This window comes from Equus caballus, chromosome 23 (genome assembly GCF_041296265.1).
Source record: "Equus caballus isolate H_3958 breed thoroughbred chromosome 23, TB-T2T, whole genome shotgun sequence".
Taxonomy (NCBI): domain Eukaryota; kingdom Metazoa; phylum Chordata; class Mammalia; order Perissodactyla; family Equidae; genus Equus; species Equus caballus.
In genome coordinates, this window is record NC_091706.1 from 41,323,817 (window position 1) to 41,347,105 (window position 23,289).

Sequence of the window (23,289 nt, forward strand, 5' to 3'; positions counted from 1 at the left end):
TAGAAAATAAAGAAGCCAGCAACATGGAAATCACTCCTTTTCCTGGCAAGCCCAGCAGTTAATATATGTGCATTTTCAGGCCTCTCAATTTGACAGGGGCAGTCACCATTTAATTTCCGAATTCCATTTGTCTTAGTGATGGCCGGAGAGCTGTTGAGTCTCCTTTTCCCATCTGTGGCAGTGTGACTGTTTCTGTGCTCCTTGCCTCACGTGATTTGGGGAGCCCTGCCCCATGGCTCTGGCACATAACACCGCCTCAATGTACATTCTCCTTAGATAAGGCATGACAGCCTTTTAACCTCGGCTTGCTGTGCACGCAGAGGGTGACAGCCCACCTGCACTGGGGAAAGCAAACAAGCAAGCGTGATGTGTTCATCCTTAATCACGTTCTATTTCTCCCAGAGACGCTCCAAGAAAATGACAGGCCAAGCTCAGAGTTCAGATTATCAGCCCGAGACACGCGAGGCACAGGGCATCTCCACAGCAGATAGCGCTAAATTGTGCTATTGAACTTTGACTTGTTTATTTAATGTTAGAATTTTAATATATGAATCCTATAAGGCTCTTGGTCCTTAGTTTTAACTTTTATTTTCAAAGATGTACTGTTTCAGTTATAAAAGTAGTGTGTTTGTCGTCAAATTTTTTTAAAAAACCAAACTGTATAAAATACAAAATGAGTCATTTCAGCTCCATGCCACTCAACAAAAGAGATCACATTTAACGTATTGGAGTAATGATTCTTGACTTTTTTCTGTGGAGAAGATAGCGTGGAAGGATACAGCATTTTATCATCCAGTGTTATAATTGTGTTTCAGGAGCATACTATATACGTATGATACTCAGACACAGCTGCATAAGTCTGTTTTATAAAAATGTCAGGCTTCTCCTGAAGGTGGTTGTGTTTTTCCTTTCCTTTGGTCTTACTGTGAACGTACTAGCGTTCATAGCATTTCACATACTTTTGCTTATCTCACTCAGAAATTTTTCAGGCTGACTTTTACAGTTTTCTTTAATAGAATTTAATCACCCGAATGGCACTGAAGGTAGTGCTGTGAGTAGTCCTCAGGTGAACCATTCGCTGCGAGTGTAAACGCATTCGAATGTAATAATAAAGCATGTACGCTTTGGGGCCTGACAGCTTGGGTTCACATCTCAGCTCTGCCACATACCAATTATTTGAGAATCTGTCATCCTCCTTGGAAGTCTGTCCTTGATTTTCATGACAGCTCTCTGTTGGTATCTCTTCTCTCTCTTTGGCCACACGGTCTCAGATTTCTTTGCAGGTTCCTCTTCGTCTGTCTCTCTCTTGAATGTTTGTATTTCCCCAGTTTCTATCTGAAGCTCTTTTTTTCATCCTTTACCTCCTCAGTAAGGATTTGTAAAATTGGAATCAGAACAACAGTACCTTCTATGGTTGTTGTGAGTCTAAGATAAGCCGTGTAGAGTACCTCACCCAGTGCCTGGCCGTAAGTGCTCAATACATGTTCCTTCTTGTTGTTATTATGGTTATATTACATTAGTAATGCCATTACAATAACCAAATGGTATTAAAAGAACATAATAATGTATAGATGGCCTGCAATTTATAAATAAATGATATTAAATTTTTAAGTTTACTTTTATCACTTGGAACACATTTTCTCATACATAAAATATTAAAAATTAAGTACCAGCAAAGAATTGCAAATGTTTATTTAACTTTAAAAAAACACTGTTGACTTTTAAGCGATTACAGATTCACAGGAAGTTGTGAAGATAGTGTAGTGAGTCTGCGTGCCCTTCAGCCAGTGTCCCCCTTTGGTTATGTCTTCAGAACTAGAGTACAATATCAAAACAGGAAACTGACATCAATGCAATATGTGTGCATAGTTGTATGTAATTTTATCACGTTTATAGCTGTAATTTTGTCACAAGGAAATGTAAGTTTGTGTAAATGGTTAAAAGAAAGGTAAAACAAAAATAATAGCAATGATTGTGGTTTATAGCATATGTAAAAGTAAAAAGAACTTTTGACACTTGACATTAAACAACCCTATAAAAATTGTGCAAAAATTTGGTCTTTACACTTCACCAGAGGACAAATATGGATAGCACCTAAGCACATGACAGGATGCTTAATGTCATATCCATTAGGTAAAGCAAGTAACACCGCAATGCAGTGTGACTGCTTATCTATGGAATAGTTCAAATCAATATAACTGGCAATACCAAGTAGTGATGCCGATGTGGAACAACTGGAATTCTCCTACTTTGCTGGTGGGAATGCAGAAGGGTACAGCCGCATTGGAAAATGGCCTGGCAGTTTCTTATCAAATTCAGCACACACTTTATCATGCCACCCAGCAATCCCACTCCTAGAAATTTACCTGAGAGAAATTAAAATTTATGTTCACACAAAAACCTGTAAGTGATATTTATAGTGGCTTTATGCATAATGACCAAAACCTGGAAACAACTCATTGTTTTTCAACTGGTGAATGGATTAACACACCAAGGTACCACCCATACAATGTACTACTACTCAGCAGCACTAAGAAGGAACAAGTTGCTGATGCCATCAACATGTGTGAATCTTAAATGCATCATGCCAAGTGAAAGACACCTGACTCCATAGGCTCCATTCTGTAGAGTTCTCTTCATATTACATTCTGGAAAAAACCAAACCTATGAGGATAGAACCAGATTAGTGCCAGGGACTGTGCGTGTGTGGAGTGGGTGACTACAGAGGGACACAAGGGGAATTGTTTGTGCTGGTGGAACTGTGTATATCTTGATTGTGGTGGGGCTTGCATGACTGCATTCTTTTGTCGAAATTTATACAGATATACACCTTTAAGGGTGAATTTCACTACATGTTAATTACATTGCAATTAAAAAGTATAAGACCATAGTTTTAATGTTACTAGATTGACAATAGAAATGACTAACAATACTACCCATAGCTCAGTGGGATAGGTAGAAGGAAAACGTGGCAAAGAAAGAGAGGAGAGGAAGTGAAAGCAAAGACTGTAGATGACGGTAGAAAGGGAAATGTTTTGGGAAGTGAGAGCTACAGGATATGACTACCCACATCCCACTCCACACTCAGTGTTTACTCTCCTTCCGGACAACGTTGGACTTTTGTGGGTGGAATCTTCTGCTCAGAAGGCTTTTTGCATAAATGTCCCTCCTTTCAGAAAGTTCTGAACTCAGATAGCTATTTCCATAGCTAAAATCCTTCTTCTCTGTAAAGTGATCTACACTACAGTACACTGAATCATTCCGAAGAAATCATTCCTAAGAAAGGTATTAATTTTAGTTTCTACTGCTTCATCATCATAATCATTATCTCATTGAGGATTAAATGAGATATTATGTTAGCACAATGGCTGGCACCTAGTAAGTTTCAATAGTTAACTGTCGTGAAGTGATGTCAACTCTCATCTAATAGATTAGAAATCAGAGGTTTAAAGCAGTTATGTTATATAGATAATAATTGAAGAGCTGTGTTAAACCTGACCGCCTGACAGAAAGCCCATACTCTGCTACTAGGCTGTACTCACCTTTAAGTTAGGTAGCTTTCTGATCGTCTCAAAGGCTAAAAACAAACACTGATGTGCAGAAGTTAATTGTTTCCAGTATTTTCCATGAAAATGATCGTTGCAGTTCAGGTATGCTACCTGGTTTTTGTTTTGTTTTGTTTTCTACTTCAGAAGACTTTAAATATGTGCAGTACTGTAAAACGATATCTTCATTATTTAAGACCTTGGGAGAAATAGGTTGCAAGAAAATGGGGGAAGTATTCTTAAATTAAGTTTAAAAATGTTCTCGCATAGTGTCATTAGCCTTGCAGGACACGTCAAACTTTAGTTCACTCTTGCCTGGTGTCAGATCTGCTGGAATGCTTTGACAAACAGTTGGTATGTCAGAGGCAGCTAAAAGCCTCAGAGAGGTGCATAGAGACACGTAAATCTCTCGTCTAAATAAACTCCACTAGTGGCAGGTGTCTCAGAACTCTAACTCACGGTGATGTGGGCACGTTGGTTTTGTTAACCAGAAACAGCATTTTAACATTGACAGCTTTAAAAAAGATAGTTCTAGTTAGGAATTTGCTATCTGGAGAACTGCAAACTAATCTTGCCTTCAAATGAAAAGATTGTAGTACAGCTCACTTTATAGAGAAGAGAAAGATGTCATTATTGGTTTTGTTTCCTAACATCTGAATCTTTTAAGTGTATAAGCAATTTTTATATAAGCTATTCTTGAAACTTGACCAGAATGAAAACATTGGTTATAGAAATTTATGTACAATTAAGATTTGACCACGTAATTGTTATGCTTGTGAGCAAGTCTTAGTAAAGTCTGCATTATTTCCTTTATATTTAAAAAAAATGCAGATACTTTTGAAGTATTCCAGGTACTGTATTAAAATCAACATTAGCATTTCACCTACCCACGCTTTTCAGCTTTAATTATTTGAGAGTAACCCTAAAAGGCCAGATGATTGTAGTTGGTAGTTTTGCTAATAAGCCTTCTGTGGCTGCTGTATAAGGTATTAACAAGTGAGCCCAGCTGACCATCCAGGGTAGACGTGTGGACACACCCTTCTTGCCTCTGTATGTCAGAATACATGCTTTACGTGAAAAGGTGTGTGCTCTGTGCATTGTCATGAACTTGGGGGTTTGCAGAGGTCTCAGGACATCTGACAAAACCTTCTACCATATATGGTCAATGGATGATTTCCATCCTTGAGAATGGTGGTCTCCTTCGTTTGTGTATATGAGCAAAATAAGGGATATGAAACAATTTTCTCCCCAAGTGGACCCTGGAGCAAAGCACCCCAGCTGTGATGGTGGGCATGATATGCAATTAATAGACTGTCAGCGAAACAATTCCACATTCAGGTGTTTTGTTTGTGTCCCCCTAAACAGATCCGAGAGCTTAATACCTCTTGAATGTAGTAAATTAGTTAAAAGTTTTACTGTGTATGCTGAGTTTTTTATTTATTTTTTATTTTTTTAAAGATTTTATTTTTTCCTTTTTCTCCCCAAAGCCCCCCGGTACATAGTTGTGTATTCTTCGTTGTGGGTTCTTCTAGTTGTGGCATGTGGGACGCTGCCTCAGCGTGGTCTGATGAGCAGTGCCATGTCCGCGCCCAGGATTCGAACCAACGAAACACTGGGCCGCCTGCAGCGGAACGCGCGAACTTAACCACTCGGCCACGGGGCCAGCCCCAGTGTATGCTGAGTTTTTAATGTTTTTTTTTTTTTTTTAAATCAACTGGCCTGTTTAGTCACTTTGACCTTGCTTATCAAGAAGGACAAGCTAGCTGGTGGAGAAAAGAGAGACACCGCTTCTCTTCGACATTTCCCCTTCTCTGGGACATTTTACTTAGTCATTTTGAAAGATTTTTATTTGGAGGATAAGATAAATCTTGGGTGCAATGATTTGTCTTGTTATTCTTAAAACAAGTCAACCCTCACTTGTCCCCACTCATGGGAAGGAGCAGAAGTGACACAGCTTGTGGGAGAGAACTAACCTTGGTCGCAGGTGTGCCCCGCACCGGGTGCTGTGCCCCAGCCATTACGCGCATCACCCTAGGGTCCTCAGCAGTTCTGTATGCATTCAATGTTTCAGTCACCTCTTTGCCAGGCCTGTTCTAGGCACCCTACTGTAGTGAAATAACAGTGGGAACAGCCAAAAATATGTGTTGTTGCTCTCAGGGTGTTTTATGCCAGGATTATTCTCACTCTTTTTTACTAGAGACTCAGATGATTTTAAGGAAATTTAGATATATGATAATCCATTGAAGATATACATATGGAAAGTGGTTGAGCTAGCATTAAATTGATCTGTATCACGCTAAAGCCCTTCCTGTTTGCACTAAAATTCATTGATATCTGGCATATTGGACTTTTGAAACTTAGCATATGTTGAATTTTTTAGGGTAGACTAGGAATCTGGACACAGAACACCACCACAATAATAATGAAGGCTCACTGAAAGCCGCGGTTCAGTAGGAACTGGGAAGTTGCATTGGCACTGCCCCACCCCCATCTTTTTTAAGATACTGTTTCTCGTCCTAGATGGGAATAGCCAGCATCATCTCTAGGGTGGAGACATACCAGTCTGAGCTCCTGCTTGAGTCAATCCATGGATTTTTCCTAAGATAATATATCACTTATCGCTTTCCCCCAGAACCTTAGGACTTCATCTGCATTTTAAGTTTTGTTTGTTGACCTAATTTGTGGGTAAATCTACTTCTTTTGACTAGTGTACTTTCCGTATCCTGGAATCTCTCTTTCCTTTTGTAATTGAGTCCAACACATATCTTATCACAGCCTCAGAAATAGTGATTGGAATCAAAATCTTCCCAAGGTGCAATGAGTTAGTAGTTTTGGTATGTCCAGGGTCACCTCCTGTAGCATGGAGGCATTTTAATAGGAGTCTCAGGAGTCAAGCTGTTAATCCTGCAGCACATTGTAGGTCCAGAAACTTGTTCCCTGGGGAATCCACTTTGTGTCTCTCAGCCTGAATCCTGCCCTCCTGCAGCACATCAAGGCAACTGAACATATTTTGAGTTTTGGTGAAACTATCACTCATTCATCAGAGTTCTGTCTGGGTGATATATATATTTGAAAACAGATGTGGAAACTGAGCCGACAGATGTTGAGAATGGGCCTGTTGTTGAAGCTCATGTTGTCACACATGCTGTAGGAAGACAGGTCATTAGCATTCAGAATGGAACACCTACAATCTGTGAATTAAAGATGATGTTTGCCGGCTCTTGGATTAGTCTTTGCAGTTTGATTTGTGTTGCTTTGGAGGTAATTAAAAGTTGTCCCCTCTCCCACTCCCACTTCATGCATGCTGGGAAAAAAGTACATATGAAATAGGATAGCTTACTACATTTTAGTGGTTGGTAAGATATACTAATGTATTTGTGTTGAAAGTTCTTTTTAATTTTGGCTGGTCTGCGCTGGGCGTTATCTAGGTAAATCCTGTAAACAACTCTTTGAGGTCGATATCATTATTCCCATTTTACTTTTGGTAAAACTGAGGCCAGCAGGTCAGTAATTCGAGCTGGTGCATTCACTAAGCAGTGGAACTCTTCACTCTCAACCACTGTGCTGCCTCTACTGCCTCCTGAGTGTGGTGCAGTCAAGCACAGAAGGGAGAAATCGAGGCTCTGTGACTCACAGGAACACATTTAAACTGTCTCAGGACGCCTGAGTCTCTCATTACAGTGTCCCGGGCCCCAGTGGTATAAGAGTCAGCCCAGCAAGGCATATGGCACGTGGTCCACGTTTTCAGCCTGCCAGACCAGTCAGCCTAGGAGAAAAGCGTCTGCGCTCCTGTTCCTTTCTGTGTCTTGGTCAGGTACCAGCCGGAGCCATGGCAGGAAGCTCATGGCCACGCTCTCACCTTGGGTGTCTCAGCTTCCTTGGCCAGCAGATACTTGGACTCTGAGCTCAGAGACCTCTGCTTTCCCCCTGTGAGCATCTTTGGTACAATTAAAGGAATAAAAACATTCTGCAATATGTCTGTTTAGTTCACATCACTAATAATTCTTCCTAAACCACGTTTCTTTGAGAAGAAATACCCTCTGTGCATTAACCTCTACAAGAGTGACTTTGGGCATCTTCTCTCTAGAGCAGTTTTCACCTCTGTAAAATGCGCTATTGCTTTGCACATTAGAATCTGTGATCCTGTACGTTTTCTAATGCTTTATATGTCAGTGATTCTCAAACTGGAGTCTGTGTTCCCTAGGATTATGTGATGACTGTCTTAAAGGGACAATGCATTGATAGTTCTGTGAGAATTAATTTCTAGACCCTCAAGTTGGTTGCATACTCTTTGTTGTGTACATTGATCTTACGACAGTGAACCTTGGGGGGGCTGCTGCTTCTCCTTTTGCACTGTTCTTTTTGCTTGACAGAATAAAGGCATTACTTGCAGATAGATAAACAAAGGGACAGATTCTGAGGGCAAGTCTTGAGAGAGCAAAGTAAAGATAAATTAGGGAATAAATACTGAAAAGGACAGCACATTATTTTACCCAGGCCACATAATTTATAGCAAAAGTTGTGACATTATCTACTAGCTGCTTGCTACAATCCACAGTTTTCTCTTCCTTGGTCCACAGGTAGCCCACATCACCCAGTCTTCCTTGCAGGTAGGAGCTCAGGCAAAGGTATGGGAGCAAAAGTGATGGATATCACAGGCCTGGCTCCTAAATTCCCCCACATGCCCTTCTCCTTACTGTTTTCTGGAATGGAGTTGACCAGAGAGAGACCCCAGAATCCAAATGTTGAGATGGCAGCACTTTTGTCCCTGAATGGCTGTGGCAGAGTGCTACCCCACTGAACTCTTTGCCAGCCCAATAATATTATGTGAGCCAGAAATGGATTTCTGTTGTGTTAAGCCATTATATAGTTGGGGCCTAACTTTTACTGTAGTACACTCTTGATTATCTCTCACAGTTCAGAAGTGAGATGCTTGATATGGGGATGCATATTAATATGTTTGTTTCATTCTAAAAATTAATTCAGACTTTTTCTGATAGAAAATAAAGCTGTATATTTTCTAAATGAAACGAAGCTGATTGGTAATGAGGACTGCCTTTTTCTGTTGGGTTATATATATGGCAGACATTTCAGATAAATTAGGCTTAATCTTCAGCCCCAAAGTTTGACAAAAATATATTTAAGGCACATGTATAATTACATCGTGGAATTCTATGCTGGAAAATAATACCTGTTACTCTTTTTTAAATCTTAAAATTAAAAAATAAAATTTATAAGAGTTAACTTTAACATATGCGAGGAGAGAATAGTTTTCCAAAACTCCTTTGGGGAATTGTAACTAAAAACATTTGACTGTCACTAGTATATAAAAGAGGCCTGTTAGCAAGTTGTTTAAAGGAGTCTTGGTTGACCGGGTTAATAAACAGGTAGTTAGTTATTAACCTGTGTAAATGTGCTGTGTTTGGGGCACACCTGAAGCAAGTGACAGAGACTAATGCTGCAGCTTGAACACCTTCTGCTGTTGTAAGTCTTCCAAATTACCCTCTTAAAATATTTGTAGATCTCATCAGGCAGGTGGATGGAAAGGTTGAGTAAGTGATCTTCCTGTAAGGAAAGTGTTTGCGTAGGGGGATTACTTCACTTAGTGCTGCCAGTAAACCTGAAATATTATTGTTCCTTCTCCTTTCCTGAATCTCTTTTATGTGCTGTGGAGACACATAGATATGGGATGGACCTCGGGACCTGGGCCAAGTGTTTGTAGGAAAGAAATTGGAGAATACCTAGGTGACTAAAGTGCTAAGAGAAGGACTCAGTCTCACAGAATGTAATTTCCTAAATTTATGATTTGGCAAGTCTGGTGCCCACCGGGTTTTAAATAACTTAAGGGAAACATTCCTACCTGTGCCCCATACAGCATACAAAACTCACTGCAGGCGAGGAACAGCAGAGAGAAACCTGAGCATTTGTCATCCGTGTAGGCATGTAAAAGATCAGATCTCCCAAGTGGTTCTACCCCATTGACTGAAAGTGCCTCCAGGAGTGTGTCCCTGGCATTCATCCGCTTTGAAGATGTTGGCAAACATAAATGGCAGGATCACACCTGGCATTTCTCTTGAAAACCATTGAACACCCCATGGGCCCAGAACCTGCAGGAGCTGGGGAAATCTGGAAAGTGGAGTAACTGCTCTGCATGTGGAAACGTGCAGACAGATCTCTTCCTGCTGATGATGGGAGGAATCCTTTGGGTCTCCAGTGCTGCAAAGCAAGAGTCTAAAGCCCTGGAGATGAGTTCAGAGGGTGGACAGTAGGAGGAAGACCTGGTGCTAGTAAGGAACAGCATGTGTTACCTCACAAACTCAAGGGACAGCATCAACATCCTGAATTTCTTTCACTCCTTTAGAAATTGCGTGAGAGCAGGAACCTAGAGAGAGATTTGCTGGCTAAAGGGACTTGTTAGGAAGGTAATTGGGTGGATGATTTAGACATCAAGTGCCTTCCACGTGGCCTGGCATATGTCCCTGTGAATGGCGTCATGGTGGTTCTAAGAATGGAGTCATCAAAGAAATAATCCTGTGGCCTCCTTCCCTGGAGATTCTGTCGTTCCTTCAGGGCAGAGACTGCGACTTGTTCATCTTTATACTACTAGAGCCTCTCTTGGGGCCTAAGTCCATACGTGGGAAAGATTTAAATGATGACTGAATGGACCACTTATAATTGTTCCCTCCAGCCTCGCCCACTAGAATGGTACAGAGGGACTCAGACCACTGTTCCTTTAGGAACAGTGTATGCCCACCTGAATTTCATCTCAGGATCCCTAGCAGATGAGATTCAGGAGGAGTTAGGAGGAGAACCCAGTCAGGCATTGTCACTGATACTGTGATCAAGATAAGACACTAAGGGCAAGGGCGTCCCATTTAGGGTGACTCCACAAACCCTCACTGCATCTTCCAGAGCCTCATAGTTTGGGTCCTCTCTGAGGATGATGATGGAAAGGCTGGTGTGTCTCAGGTAGCCATCTGCAGAGGCAGAGCTCTAACTACTTCTTGCCTTTGAGCCCCAGGGTGCTTCCCGGGGGCTGCGGGTCCTTTTCCAGCCAGAATCTGCTTTCCTTCTGCAGCCAGCACTGTCTGCTGACTTGACACTTCGTCTCAAGACTACTGGGTTGTCACACTCAGTGTCAGATCTCACATTGCTTTAGAGCCACTTCCTTGAGGGCATGAAGATCTACAGGGAATAAAAAATGAAACGGGCAATTTTGTCAAGCATTTGCAGTAGTGAAAAAGAGAGCTGACAATAGGAACTTATGTCTGTGGTTCAACAGAATGAATGATCAAGTTGTATGCAATAAAAAGAAATTGTCAGATTTAGGAGAAATGATAAAATATAGTGCAAACATTAGGGCTTTGTCTTTATTTAATATTTATGTTCCTAGCATTGGTAGGGTTCGGTCTCAAGCAGGGATGAGACCTGCAGTGCCCTGTTGTCTATTTTCATGAAGAAGTGTGCACAGGATTTAATTATTTGTCAAATAAGTAGAGTTCTCTCAGTTAACCAGCCTGCATGTACTCAACAGTTCAGGAACATTTTCTTCCCATTCTGAGTCAGTGTTTGTACATGTGTTTGTGTCTGTGTATATGAAACACACATACGTAAATATATAATATAAAATATATTTCTGTATTTAGTGTGTGTGGATTATGCATTTGTGTATGTCAGGGAGAAGGGTTGATGATATTTACTCTGGCTATGTCTTAACATTAGCTCAAGATCATCAGAAAGTCTAGATTAGTATTTCTATATAAAGGGCAGAACACCAAGAGGGCTCTTGTCCTGGTTCTGCTGCTGGCTATGAAACTTTAGGCAAGGAATTTAATCTCTAGGTGTCTAATATTATTTGCCACCTGTAAAATGAGATAATCATATCTAACATCCAGAGACGTAACGAATCATGAATTATTGCATGTAAAGTGCCTGAGGCAAATGGAAGTAAGGTTCTTTATGAGACAGGGTGGTATCATTCAAATGGTAAAACTGTTGGACAGATTATGTTTCTTCCATATCATCCCTTCTCTCGAGGGAAAGATAGGAAAGGTCTTTCCACTGTGCCTCTGTGAGAATTTGGGTCCAAATCCTCAAGGAGTTTTTCAGTTGGAAGAAGACTGAGAAAGTAGAAGCATTATGTAGAGACAGGACTAAAAAACTAGGGAGAATTTTAGGAAAGATCCAACTGGTAGCCCATGGTGTGCAGTGGCAAAGAGTTACTCACATTATCATCGTTCGATGCCTGTAATCAAGTGCCCAGAGAAGAGAAGGCTCTGAGTGACCAAGTATTTGCTGCCCTAGAACATTCTAGTGAAAATAAGGAGTTTAATGGAGTTGGTTGCTTCTTATGCACTGGGGAACTTAGGCAACGAAAACGATGAGCCTGGGCCTTTTAATTTAACATGAATGGTAATGACCTACTAAACAGAAGCTTTAGGAGCCACTCAGTGGTGCTACCACCTCTCTGTTTTCCCATTTGGGAGAATGGCATGGTTCAAGTAGGCACTGCTCCCGCAGCCTGGGGCCCAGATTCAAGAAGACCTGGAGCAGAGTCACAGCCACTATTCAACATGAGCAAGAAACACACATTTTGTGTTGTTAGCCACTGAGGTTTTGGAGATTGTTGCTACCAGAGCATGAAAGATGATTAATATAAAGTCTGTTATCATATGCTTTTGGAAAATGCTTACATAGAGTCCTATAATAGGGCCCGCTATGTTCATAGGCTTGTTCTTTAATATTTGTTCCAAGCATTGATTATGTCCTCATGCAGGTCACCATGACCATTTGTAAAGCCACTACCATAAGTGATACCTAGGCCATATGGTGTGTATTTTAAACCACCCTTCCACTTATGAGCTGTGTGATCATGGCGAAGTTCCTGATTGGTCTCTGCCTCAGTTTCTTCATCTGTAAAATGGGAGTATTACTACTGCCTATCTCATGGAGTTTAGAGAATTGAATGAATAGTATGTGTAACATCCTCAAAGCAGTATCTGACATGTAATGAATATTTATTAAATTTATCTATAAATATTTGATGAGTGCTTACCATATTCTAAGTCCTGAGCTGTCACTCATAAGGGTTTATATATAAGGGCTAATAAGGATGAACAAGAATGTATTGGTTCCAATGTTCTTAGAGTTCATAGGTGTAAGAAGAGAGATATGTTAAAAAATGATTAATCGTGGATAGGTGTAGTATCACGGGGATGTCCATCAGGGACCCTAATTTGGAGGGTCAAGAATGAATGGCCCTGAAGGAATGACATTTAAGAACTGAAAGATGAGTAGGAGTAGCTAAGATGAAGATAGGGATGGTGGGGACTTAACCCAGGTAAGGGGAGCAGTATGTTCGGGGGCCCTGAGGCGGGCAGGAGCTAGGCATGGCAGAGAACTGAAGGCAGCCAGGGGGGCAGGAGCAGGAAGGAGCCCTGGAGCGGGTAGCAGAGGGGAGAGCCACAAACCACACACACACACACACACACACACAGTTGTGTGACTGTGGGCAAACACATCTACAGCCTCAGTTTCCTCATTTCTAAGATAAATGATTCTTTCAGTTCCAAAATTCCTATTCTTAGGCCTTTTCTTTCCTTTTCCTTTCCTTATTTCAAAGAACCAATGAAGCTGTGCCAAAAGTTGTTTATAAAATCTAATTGTTCAGAAAAAACTAAGAGGAAAAACCAAAAGGAGGGGAAAAATAGGCTCTTTCTGGTCTGATGCTTAACCCGACTTTTACACCATAAAATACAGAGCCACGATGGCTGACCCTCCATCAGCTCTGGCTCCTCGGATGACATTTAATTTTGCTTGAGGATGGCGTCAGAGTGAGAGCTCTTGCGAGACCTGGGGAGTGGGGTCAGGGTTAGGGTCCCGCATCCTCCTCTGCTCACAGGAGTGTGGGCTTTGTAACATTTCTTCCTGTTGTTGTGTTTTTCTTCTCAGACTGTGTGGTGAGACAGTTTTAGCATTTATAGAACACAGGCACTTTTTTTTCCTTTTAAGATTGGCAGCTGAGCTAATAACTGTTGCCAATCTTTTTTTTTCTTTCTTTCTGCTTTTTCTCCCCAAATTCCCCCAGTATATAGTTGTATATTTTAGTTGTGGGTCCTTCTGGTTGTAGTACGTGGGATGCTGCCTCAACGTGGCCTGATGAGCGGTGCCATGTCCGCACCCAGGATCTGAACCAGAGAAACCCTGGGCCGCCATAGCGGAGCGTGCAAACTTAACCACTCAGCCACGGGTCCGGCCCCAGAACACAGGCTTTTATGTGAACCCCTCCTGAAGTGAATGGAGCATGCAGTGGAGGAACTTAGTTTTTTCTCTTTTTCTTTCTTTGATTATTTTTCATTTTAAAAAGTTAGTCATCTCTGGTACATTTGAATCCCAGAGCAAGCAGGGAAGTTTTAAGAATTGGTAGATGTTTCTGTATTTTAGAACTCCACTGGCCCTCATTGTGAATTTCTGAGTGAGGCCACACAGGATGTTGATTGCGTGTCCTCTTATGAACATGGTTTGCTGCAACACTGGCCTCAAAATAGTTATTACTCTGTTGAGTAAATATGTCTTCTGTCACAGAGGGGAGTACTTATCCACACTTTGTGCTGTGTCTCTCACTGGAATCTTTATGGAAAAGTGAGGCTGGCGGAGACAGGACAGTCCACTTTGGAATAGGCTGCTCTAAGAGAGACGCTCGCCCTCCTTCTCTGCTCCAGCCCCTCCTCACCTCCTCTGCCACACTCACTCCCTTGGGAAGTAAATGCTGCGTCAGGCACCGCCCTGTTCAGCCCCTCCTCCCATCTGAGGTGCTGTCAGAGTGCTCTTCACCTTGCGTAACTCTGCAGCTGCCACCAGAAGACCCCAGGATCATAAAACTCAGGGTCATCTGGCAGGCACCTCCAAACTGTGCACACCCCCCGCATACCCTTCATAAGGACAGGTACAAGGATAATTCATGCTTTTCCCTAAAGTTGATCTGCCTAAGAGCAGGCCTGCAGGCTACAGGGTCTTCTGTGCTCTTCCCCCTCACAGTCAGTCTCCCACTTAACTCTCATCCAACTCCAATCTTACTGTGGTACCCTGCTGCATGGTGGAAGACCTCTGGCATGCTAAACAGAGGAATGATGCAGAATACTGGCCTTAGTAAAGTTGGAAAAGGGAATGAATGTAATGACTGGGTAACAAGTATTTATTTGCAACTCGGGTCGCTCCTTTTCTTTACTTCTGACGAAATTGAAGGAGTACCCAAAGGATGTCAGCTGATAGACAGCGATGGATGATGGCTGGTGTGCATTTAGGCGTATAACTCGTTAAGAGTTCAAAAGCATTGAGAGACATTGCTGGAACAAGACTCCAATCCTATCAACTTATTAATGTGAATGCTTTTTTTTTTAAAGAAAAATATAATTAAAATGACACTGAAACCTGTCTCACTCTAGCATGTGTGGTATATACCCATACTTACATAAGCTAATTTAAAAAATCTTCATGTCCATCTGATTAAGAGATACGTTTCCAATAAAAACTTACTTTTTTACTTTAATAATTACCAATATTGTAATATATGTTTAGCTTTGATCAGTTATAAATTGAAAATAAGTGTAATTGTTATTCAAATCATAAGGTTTTTTTTTTTAACAAAGAGCCTTGTCATAGGAAATTTAAAAAAACCGAAACTTCAATTAATATGCATATTTTTGTTAATCAGAGGATTATGGTAGAGTGGTCAATAAAAGAGTTTTGAGCATAAAAGTATCTTCAGATCAAATTCTGTGGCGAGAGTGGAATAGAAGTAATACGAGTTTAAAGAGAATAAGGAATGCTGTAAAATCTGTTAAAGAAGAGTCTGTTCTTTTATTGTTTTGATGGATGATGGAGGTATCAATTCACCATGGTATTTAGAGATATGTGTTTTATTTCTAAATGTCAATATTTAATACACAAGAATGATCACTTTCACAATTGTTTAGTTATGATGAGAAATTTTATGTCTACTTAAAATTATCCAAGGGAGTGCATAGCTTTTCAGAATTCTATCTGCTTCTGGTTCATGAAGGAGACTGTTTTGGGATGCTGTGGTGATTTCCAAATCTGGCTTGGGAGCGCATATTAAAAATACAGACTTTTGGGCTCTTGTTCAAACCTACAAATCAGAGGTTCTAGTTGAGGGGATAGGACCGTTTTGGCAACACAATTCCCTGATTCCCAGTGATGCTGGTGCAGCCAATCCTGGGACAAGCGTTTGGCTGCCCTGTGTCCACTTGCTTCTCCTTGCAGGCCTGAAGCCCCTGCTTTGTCCTCCTGGGGCGGACTCAGGAAGTAGGAGGTGACAGACCAGTGTGGAAGTGGTGCAGTGGCAGACACTCACGTGGGAAGGAGCCACGAAGCCAAAAGCTCCTGGGGTCTCAACCATGGAATGGGGACTTAGAGCAAAGGCCATTTCGTCCACTGCCTCGTAGGGAAGGGTCGCATCCTCTCCTGAGTGATCTTTGCGCAGCTTACCCTAAAATGTAGCGTTTTTGAGCTCTCCTTTAAGAACTTTCAGTTCTGTATTGCAATTTTCTAGACTTATTAGTCAGAATTAGTACTGACCCAAATCTACCTGGGATAAGTCAGAAAACATTGATTTGAAAACTATTTGACATCTAAAATTTGAGTCCATCAAAAAAATCAGAAGCAGTCAGTGATTTCGAGGCATCCTTCTGGATCTTTTGATCGTAAAAAATTCCCTCAGGATCGGACACGTGGCTGTTATTAGGCAGTACAAAACAGTCCGAAGGGTTTGACTTAATGGACTAAATTTGCTGCGCACTGCTAGGGATGTATTGTCTTTCTCTATTCTTTTTTTTCGTGTGAGAAATTTGTTGCCGTTTCCTGTGTCTCAACAAGATAAATGAACTAATTTAAAATATTTTCCACGCCTCATCTGTCCACTCCACAAGCTGTCAGTGGGCTTGGACTGGGAGCTTGCACGCCCGCAGTCCTCCGGGAGTACTGTTATTGTGAAGAAGGAATGTCGTTTCCATAGCAGCTTGGAACGCCTTTGCAAGTGTGCTTGCACATTCTTGCTGGGTTGGGTAAGAAAGTTGCTATTTGGTCAGGCTTTCTAAGGCACATTTGCTTGACTTAAATTAAGTCATTACGTTTTTTTTTAGTTGAAGAGGTGGGAGAAAATTTTCAAGAATCGATGAAGGGAAACAAATTTGATGAGTTAAAGACCAAAACAGAAGAGAAGAAGAAAAATATTGGAGTTATTAAAATTTAGAATTATTAAAATAGGAAAAAGTTATTTTTCTTTGAGATACCGTTTCTAACTTTACATATTTTAATGTATTTTGGGGGTTGAATAATTTAAAAAAATCATGGCATCGTCGCAGGTTTATTATTTTTTACAGTCTCTTGAATTTGTCATATTTTCTTCCATAGCACATTTAAAGGGAAAATTACATACAGAGCATGGTAGTGGCACATGACTTTAAGGCGTTTTCATCCTGTTTTGCATCAGGATCGAGTTCTTCACAGTATTTACTTAGTGGTATTTGTAGAGGAGGCAGAGCAAAAAAAGTGATAAGTTGGAAAGCGTTTTTACGGTTTCTGAGATAGTACAGACGGGTTCCTTTGGATTTTCTGAACTTTTTTCTACTTAATAATACATTTTAATGAGTCTTTGGGGGAAGTCATAACTTTACTACACTGCTTATCGCTGCCGCCTGCTCACATGACACAATGCTCTTGTGAGGTATAATATTAAAATCATCTCTGGCTAAAAGTGGATTTTGGCTTTTAGCCTAACACTGAGAAAATAACCTTTCCAGTCCAAGTTAAATGTTCCCATAAGCTCCTTAAAACCAAATTTTCCTTGTTAAAAAAAGTTACTGAACGTAATTCCCAGAGCGTAGAGTATGGAAGCTATTTAAATTAGACTTAAAAAAAAGTCCTTCCCATGTTTTGCTGGCTTGGCCTTTCTTTTGCTAATGTTTGATGGGTTCTTGCTAGGTTTGGAGTGAGAGGTCAGCATTCTCTCAAGGGAGTTTGATGGTCCAGCAGATGGGTTCAGTTCTTTAGCTTGAACTGTGGCTTAAAGCAGAATGCAGCTGCCTGCCACCCATTGCCAGTGTGCCTCCACGGGGGAATCGTTGCAGTCTCTCTCAAGCCCCACTTTGTACTTAATTGTGCCCCTGTTATTGTCCAGAACTCTAAACCTCCAGCTCCCTCAGAACGCAAGGCCAGGCTTTCCACAGTTTCCCTGGTAGGTCAGCCCCAAGGTGGATAAAAGTTTGATGGATGCACTTCTAACCTCTTCAGAGCTTTCTGTCGGTACTTGACAAGTAGATTCTTTCTCCTAAATATTTTAACACACAACCTTCAAAATGACATTTACCTCTTCTAGGACCATTTTTGACAGTGGCATGTAGCAGTTTTATTTTTATTTTATTTGAAAACATCATTTGGGGTTTTATAGAAAAAAATAAAATATTTATCTGCACAGCTTGTTATCAGCAGGGAGGATAGGCATTCTTGGATGGGTAGAAGGTTTATTGGTGGAAAGATTCAAGAAGCTATTTTGTGATAAAGGATTTCTTTGCATTTTTTCCTCTAGTCAAGTAAATTGCTTGTGGGTTCTTCCTAAGAAAAATAATCCCTCTGGTGCTGCTTTTAATTTGATCAGGTTTAAAATGTTTTCAGAAGAGTTAAGCTTCCTTTACATTGGTGTCTGGTGTGGTCAGATGGAGGAATAGCTTTGGAATGAACTAGATTTTTTAGTGATGCACCGTTTGACCTTCCCACAGAAGGTTCAGTACAAGGAATCAGTCAAAACAACAGCACCATTTTCACTTGACCTCGAGACATGTGGTGTATACCCTTTACCCCGACAGATAGAACTTCCTAAGCATATTTTTCTTTGACTCATGTTGTAAGAGTTTATGTTTCTTATGATATATATCCATTGTGTCCAACTGTCACTTTCAAGAAATAGGCACACACCACAATATCAAACCACTGTCACGATTTCTCATATGTGGTTACTGATAACTACACTTTACCTGCAAGGGGAAGAATTAATCGTACATCTTGTTCTTGTTCGTTAGGTAAAAGTTTGCAAGGTAAAATATAATCCTGGTAGGACATAGAATCATTTTATGAGCAGATGGGCCAAGTTGTGAAAAGATCGTTATAAAGCCTAAAACGGGGTGGGGGGGACCAAAAACCTCTTCTGCTTGGAGGCTCTGCTTTTAATCTGATCCTCTGCTGAGTTCAGGAATATTTCAGGTGAACCCGAACAGGTGACTCTTCCTCCCCTGGGGGCTCTCAGATGCTTTTCAATGGAAACTTTCAGTTTGTCACTTTCTTGGGAACGGCTTTACCCAGATACAAGTCCAACGTGGAGGTCTAAATTCACTTGAGAGAAATGGGAAAACCCTGTGTGACCTTTTGCCAAACTTCACACAAGTCTAGTATTAGAACTGAATAATTGTTCCACCCCACTAATAGTTTTTTTTTTATTAAAAACTTCCCTTAAAATCATTTAAAGAGTTTTCCCCCCTAGAAGAAAGCATAAATACGTGCTCCCTCTACTTTAAGAAGGGTCTGTGAACCCATATATCTAGTTTCTTCTATTCTGATGAGTGCTAGATAGATACATGGTTTTAGTGACCCTGCTTTAAAAAATAGTTTACTAAATGTGGCTATAGCAGAAAAAATGAAGAAAATACTTCAGAGTCCTGGATGAAAACCCTGAATCTGCTAAGGAGATTTTTGCCCCCTCTCTTCATAAGAATGAATCTGAAAAACATACTCTGGTGATGAAGAGTTAAGCTGTGTCATCACACCTGCCATTGAAATGGGAAGCTGGGATTGAAGAATGAACATATCAGCTCCCACCTGGCAAGAGTCTGCAGAAAAAAATCACCTGGCGCTGAATGAGGCCGGACAAGGGAACCTGGTACAGATTGGTTTAAGGAGAGTTGCTGATGCTTGTTCTGACACAGCGCTCCAGCCCCAGGGTCAGCGAATGCTGCTACACTGTTAGTGAAGATTCTTTTAGAAGTCCCACTCCTTCTGTCCTTTGGTGGTACCCTCCCTGATAACTGGTGTGATCTGATTTTCTTCCCATCTGCATCGTATACCCAAGCTCTTGTGCCTTTGCTTTGGCAACTTGAAAAGAACTGACATATTATCCCATTCCGCTATTTTTTTCCCCTCATCTTTTAAAGAAAATAGTAACAATGGCCATGTTTGGAGAGCCTTTTATCTTTAGAGAGCACTTCTGTATCCATTATCCCATGAATTCTCAGGAATTGTGATCCTGCAAAGTACAGCTGCAGAAACTGAGGCTCAGGGGCACCTGGGAACTCGCCCAGGTCCCCTGCTTCCTCGAGGGAGGGCTGGAGCTCAAACTGCAGGCTCTGGCAGGGAGCGGGAAAGGGTTTGAGTGAGCCTGAAAATTGCTCCAGATACCAGCAAGGATTATGAGCCCTGAATCTTACCTTTATTTCAAAAAAACCTAGAGGCCATGAACTCTTCTGTTTCCTCATTTTACACTAATCTGACCAGGGCCGTTTGAAGAGGCTTCCAAATAAGAATGTTTTTTCTTTATAATTTACCATTGAAAAGTACCACCTTGGCCTCAGAATTGCAGCACTAAAATATATATGTACATACACTTAAACAAAAGCAGTTTATATTTTACTGCCCCGAAGCGGAATGGACTCCTGCTGCATGGACCAGCTAAGGGGCTCTCTCTTCATACAGAGGCATACGCAGGGGAGAAATAGAGCTGTGTGAAATTCAGGATGAACTGGATTATCTTCATCTTTTAAAAAAGTAATGTGAATGATAGAAGACCACACTTTAGTTTTACGATTGCCAGTGAGCCATAATATAAGCAGTAAATGTCTCTTAGAGTATGAACACGTTCTTTCAGACATCTGCTGGGGTAATTCCCTGTTCTGTTTGAAAGGATCTCACAGAAATGGAATTTTTGAATATTGAGAAAATTCCATTAAGAAATGGAGAGTGAAAAGCTCATTATAAAAGCTATGCCAAGAATAAGTAAGATGTGGTCTAGCATCTGAAAAATATTTACTTTCAATCAAAATGAACTTTTAAAACAAGTTAATGTTCTCACCTTTTGGCTGAAGAGTTAATTGCTGGGCCAGTCTAATATGTGTTTGAAGTTGGTCAGCCAATTTTTCATGACAGACAAACATTGTAGATAATGTAGATAAGGTATTGTTATTTTCATGAAGAAAATCTGCATGTTAGGAATGACCTTCCTCCTCTGTTGCAGCCACCCCTTTTTATGACTTGTTCATAGCTACTTGCAAAGACTGGGAAACTGAGGGTCGTACGTGGTGTCTGGTTCATTGTGGGAGCACATCTGCCGGTTCTGATTCTGAAATGATAGGAGAGGAAAAAAATAGCTCTAAAGATATCACGGTTTATGCCCTATCCTTTTTTATTATTATTGTAAAAACAATAAAACAACAACGTTAACAAAGAAAAAGAGAAAGCCAGGATGCCACTAGTCTAAACATGCTGTTCTTCATTTTTGCTTATTCATTGAAGGCTCTCTCGCTATGTGCGCATGGCTGTAATCCCTGTGTTCCTAGTGACTGGAGACTGTTTTAATTGTTTCGTGTCGGGGTTCTTAACTCTTTTGTTTCGTGGACTCCTTTAGCAGTTTTTAGTAAAGCCTGTGGATCTCTTTTCAGAAAAATGTTTTTAAATATTTAAAATAAAATACACAGGATTACAAAGGAAATAATAATATTGGAGTGCACTTAATAAAATATTTTAAAAATTAGTTTGTGATATGGTAACATAGGCTTTTTTCTCAATGCGTTGAATAAGGTGTGGCAGATCCACAGGTATAGAATTTCTGAGTAATTATGAGCGTAAGTATTTTGAAACTGTGGATCTGAAGGTGGAGGGGAGGGCAGGGCAGCTGAGGCATTTTACGCCCGATGGCCCTGTTACCTGGGCGAAGGAAGAGGCTCAGCTGTCGTTAGAATGGGAGGAGTGGGGCTGGGGAGTGGGAAGGTTTGGGAACAGGTGGGGCAGCATTGCTTAGCTCTCAGGTTCTGTGTGGAACCTCTTATAGATGTTCTTTCTTTCTTTCTTTCTTTTTTTAAAAGATTTTACTTTTTTCCTTTTTCTCCCCAAAGCCCCCCGGTAGGTAGTTGTATATTCTTAGTTGTGGGTCTTTCTAGTTGTGGCATGTGGGATGCCACCTTGGCATGGCTTGATGAGCGGTGCCATGTCCGCGCCCAGGATTTGAACCAACGAAACACTGGGCCGCTGCAGTGGAGCATGCGAACTTAACCACTCAGCCACAGGGCTGGCCCCAGATGTTATTTCTTTTAACCCTGAGAACAGCTCATGAGGAGTAGTTACTCTTGTCATCTTCACTTGACCAATGTAGCAACTACGCTTGGAGAAATTACCTACAGATAGATCATTGAAAAAACATTGACCATTTACTACCCTCAAAGGAAGTGCACCTAAATAATCCAGAAGCACTATCCTGATTAGTAAAGCAAGGCAAGGCCACAGTGGGCACAGTGTTAGGATTCGGTCCCAAACCTTTGACCAGAGCCTGTTTTACCAGCTTTTGTCCATTCCCTAAATTGGGAAAGATAAGAAGAATTTCTAAATGGCCCTAAGGACCACTTGAGATTGGAAATCCCAAATTTGTCTTATCTAGAAGACAAATTCCCAAACTCACTGTTAGGTGATTTTTCTCTTGAAGCAACCATCTTAGCAACCTGAAGAGAGCAAGGCAGTAGTTCGGGTCTGCAGGAGAAGGGGCAGTCCATGTTCACACAGGGGACCACCCTGAATCAGCTCTTCTCGGGGCTGCGGTCATCTCCACTGCAGAGGTTCTTCCTCTGAAAGGTCATCTGGGAGCCGTCTGCACTGCATTGGCTTTATAGCCTTTCATCACTGCTTCCTCAGTTTTATTGGGAGACATGATGCAGTGTCTTAAGCATAAATTTTCTCAATGTGGCTTGCTGCTGGCGTAATTGAAAGACAAGAGGCGTGGAGGTTGGGGCAGGCCACAGACAGAACAATTCATGGGTGACAGTTTCTAATAAGGGTCAGATGTGTTCAGGGGCCTTGGGACAGCTTCTGGTGTTCAGAGTAGGAAGCACACCCTAGCATAGCAGCTTTTGTAGTTGTGAAAGAAAAATGATGAGATCTCTTTGTTTTTCCTTTTCCGAACCACTCAGATAAGTACTATTCACCAAGATAAATGTATGCAGCAGGAGTGTATATAAATGTTCATTTAAACTGTTAAAAAATGCCTGTGGAGGGCTGGGCCTGTAGCACAGTAGTTGAGTTTGGCACATTCTGCTTCAGCAGCCTGGGTTCACCTGTTCAAATCCTGGGCACGGACCTACATATTGCTCATCAAGCCATGCTGAGGTGGCGACCCACATATAAAGTGGAGGAAGATTGACATAGATGTTAGCTCAGGGCTAATCTTCCTCAGGGAAAAAAAAAAAAAGCCTGTGGGAAGTTGGATAAGAGAGAGATGCTTGAAACTTCACTGTTGGGACCCAGTTCATTGCAGATTCACGACTGGGAGTTGCCTTTATTGTTCCATTCCAGACTTCACCAGTGAATGCAGTCTCAATAAATATACAGAAAACAGGGATTTGAGAAACCATACACACCTCTCTAAAAAAACATTGAACATAACAACACTGCAGCCTTTCATAGTGTTGGCTGTTTG

The 23,289-nt window shown here is 41.2% G+C and overlaps 1 protein-coding gene and 1 long non-coding RNA gene across 5 annotated transcripts in view; one reads left to right on the plus strand and one right to left on the minus strand.

The window, feature by feature from the left end:
- Positions 1 to 23,289, plus strand: part of KDM4C (lysine demethylase 4C) — a 390,883-nt gene that overhangs the window by 296,483 nt on the left and 71,111 nt on the right. The gene's annotated exons all lie outside the window — the stretch shown is intronic.
- Positions 16,914 to 22,466, minus strand: LOC106782467 (uncharacterized). Its single transcript, XR_001379628.3, has 3 exons — positions 22,279 to 22,466; positions 20,680 to 20,946; positions 16,914 to 18,950 (listed from the first exon to the last, which is right to left on the minus strand). It is a non-coding gene; the product is annotated as an uncharacterized lncRNA (long non-coding RNA).